The sequence below is a fragment of the Coenobita brevimanus genome, chromosome 109, assembly GCF_032717465.1.
Source record: "Coenobita brevimanus isolate Jiangsu-jjx chromosome 109, ASM3271746v2, whole genome shotgun sequence".
Classification (NCBI taxonomy): Eukaryota; Metazoa; Arthropoda; class Malacostraca; order Decapoda; family Coenobitidae; genus Coenobita; species Coenobita brevimanus.
In genome coordinates, this window is record NC_137062.1 from 2712437 (window position 1) to 2715411 (window position 2975).

A 2975-nucleotide genomic window follows, 5' to 3' on the forward strand; every position below is an offset into this window, starting at 1 on the left:
TGTGCCTCATCATTCAGTTGGAAATGCTAAATGAAGCCGTCAGGAAGCAAACGAAACACGCTACAAAAAGACGTAATCCCGCTAATGGGTGTTGGAGTGGCTATGTTTGGCGAGTATCATAATAATCTTGACACAAAACTAATAACGTGGTTCAATCCCTGACTGTACCTAACAAGCAATGTTACATCGACATCGCAAGAGTCTGTTACACCCGACAGTCACATTCAGTAGCAAAATATCTCTATTATCGGTTATATATCATAACATAGCATATACAGTTACTCACATGCAACAACATTCATATATATATATTTTATTATAATTCACAAATACACAATATGCATACAAATGACTGCACACTTTTATACTTACCCACCCTCCATTCTCTCTCTCTCTCTCTCTCTCTCTCTCTCTCTCTCTCTCTCTCTCTCTCACTTCATGTGCCTCTTCCTATATTTAAAATTCTGTACTTCAGTTTAAAGAATATTAAAACTATCTTGAACATTTCTCTGGTCAAGAATTTGAGAACATCAAACATATTTTGGCTAAAAACAGGTGGTTTTATTCGTTAAAAAATAAAAAATAAATAAAACACCACAGTCAGAGGGTTAACTCTGTCCTTCAGTTTTAGTTCCCCTTTTCCAGTTACTCATTTTAATTATAATAAAACATTTCTACTGATTCCTGCATTGCAATGACGACACTCCATTTGCATATAAATTATCATTTACATGCAATCAGGCATTCCCTTTACTGGTTCCGATTCATCTCTCTCTCTCTCTCTCTCTCTCTCTCTCTCTCTCTCTCTCTCTATCTATCTATCTAAGACATTCGATCTTAGCGTTAGAATAAAGCTATCTCAGATGTACTCATATGCATCCCATTATGGTCTTTATGTAATAATGAAAGACGACAGCAATCTACCTTCATGGACTCCTTTTCTCCCACTTACCTTTTCCTCAGCTTCACTTTACTCTCTACCCTTCTCCTTTTCATCTTTTCCAGCTGCATTTCTACTTCCTCGCCCTTCATCTACCAACATCTTCTCTCTTCTTTCTATTTTCCTTTCTCGCTTTTTGCCATCCCTGGAGCATTATATAACTGATCGAACAACACAATGTACAGGCTGACGCGTGTCTGCAATGTGATGACCTGGTGACACTAAACAGGGTCAATGGAGCAAAACCATTTCTTTGTTATCAGGGAGAAGTTTTTGTGTACTGTACCTCAGACAACGGAAGAAAATAAGCACAGAGAGAGAGAGAGAGAGAGAGAGAGAGAGAGAGAGAGAGAGCAGAGGAATACTCAAGGCGGACGTAAGTGGAAAAAGTTTGGCAAAGGAAAGAAAAGGAGACAGCTGGTGGGAGCAAGTTGACGTGGAAAAGGAGCAAGGTCGTGCGAAAGATAAAGGACAGGAAGTGCGAGGAAGAGGCGAGAAAAAAAGGAAGAGTAAGAGAATAAGAGAATGAAGTATGGGAGGAAGAGGGAAATGATGAAAAAGGTGAGGGAAGAACAAATTTGAAACATATTTTAAAAAAGTGTTGTGGGTAAGTGAAATATTATGACAAGGGACGGTCCTATACATACAAGATGAGGATTGTGAAAGGAGTTTACTTGGAATAAAAACAGAGATAACAGAGGAACATGACTGAAGCAGGATGAATGAAATAAGAGTGATGGAAAGACATATAGCAACAGTAAGTGAACAAAATGGAAAATGAAATAAGAAAGCTTCATTACATACAACTAGGTCAAAAGTGCTTAGAGCCTTTTCATGCAAGGAAGAAGGAACCAAAGATTGTTCCCTCCAAGAAAAAATAAAAACAAGATAGCAGAGTGCCAAATTCAAGATACATTCATTTCGAGATGCCTGGACTCACTGTTTAAAAGACTGCAAAGCATAGGCAGCAGGAAATAAAGACAAAGGTAGACAGTTCCAGAGTGGACCTGTTGCATACATTTAAGACTGAGAAGTAACGATTAACTTCTGCATTAGAGAACTGGACAGAAAAAGAATGAGACTTCCCTGTTCGATGAATACTACGAACCAGCCGTAGTGGTGGAGGGATGCAAGCAGACAGTTCAGTGCAGCAATGACCACTTAAATAGCGATAGAAAAGAGATACAGCTGCAACAGTGAGGCGAAGAGACAGAGGTTGAAGGGAGCGAGTGAGTTGAGGAGAATTAATGAGACTAAAAGCCTCTTACTGCAACTTGTTGAGAAGAACTGTATGAGAGGAGCCTCCCCGTGCTTAAGAGTTGTATTGCACACAGAGGCGAAGAAAATCCCTGTACAAAGTCAACAACTGTGCAGGGGTAAAGAAGGCACGGAGTCGGCTCAGCATACCTAATCCCTTGGCAGCAGATCTGACAAGAGAGTTATTATGACCATTAGAAGATAAATCTCGAGAGAATAAAACCTTAAGTACATTCAAATGTGATGCAGGATTGAACTGGATTTTATTAAAAATTAGAGGATACTCCTTTGGTAGATTCTGACGGGACGAAAAATGTTAAAACTTAGTTTTTGATACACTAAAGACAACAAGATTACTCTTACCCCTATCAGTGTCATGAGTCAAGCCAGGCAGTAAGTGTACCATAGCCTCATCTCTTGTGGGTGGGTGGGTGGGTAAGTGTGTAAATTGGTAAGTATATTGCTAATGAAATGGAGTTACAAAGCCTCTCATATCATACAGAACAGAGACTTATAAATCCTACACAGCTACCCATAATTCCTGACTGAAACTTATCGTAATCACACTGATGGTACTTACTGAGATATTTAGCAAGCTGTTTTCATAGCTCTGACAATCGATCATCTTTAGAAGACTCCCTGTGGCGTGGAACAATTTATAGCATCAAGTCTCCATGGCAATTAACTTTTATCTCAGATCGCCTTTTTTCGTAATATCACATAAATATTTGCTTAAATAGTTGGCTGTGAAGTGTTTGGCAGCTCAATGAGTGAAGGC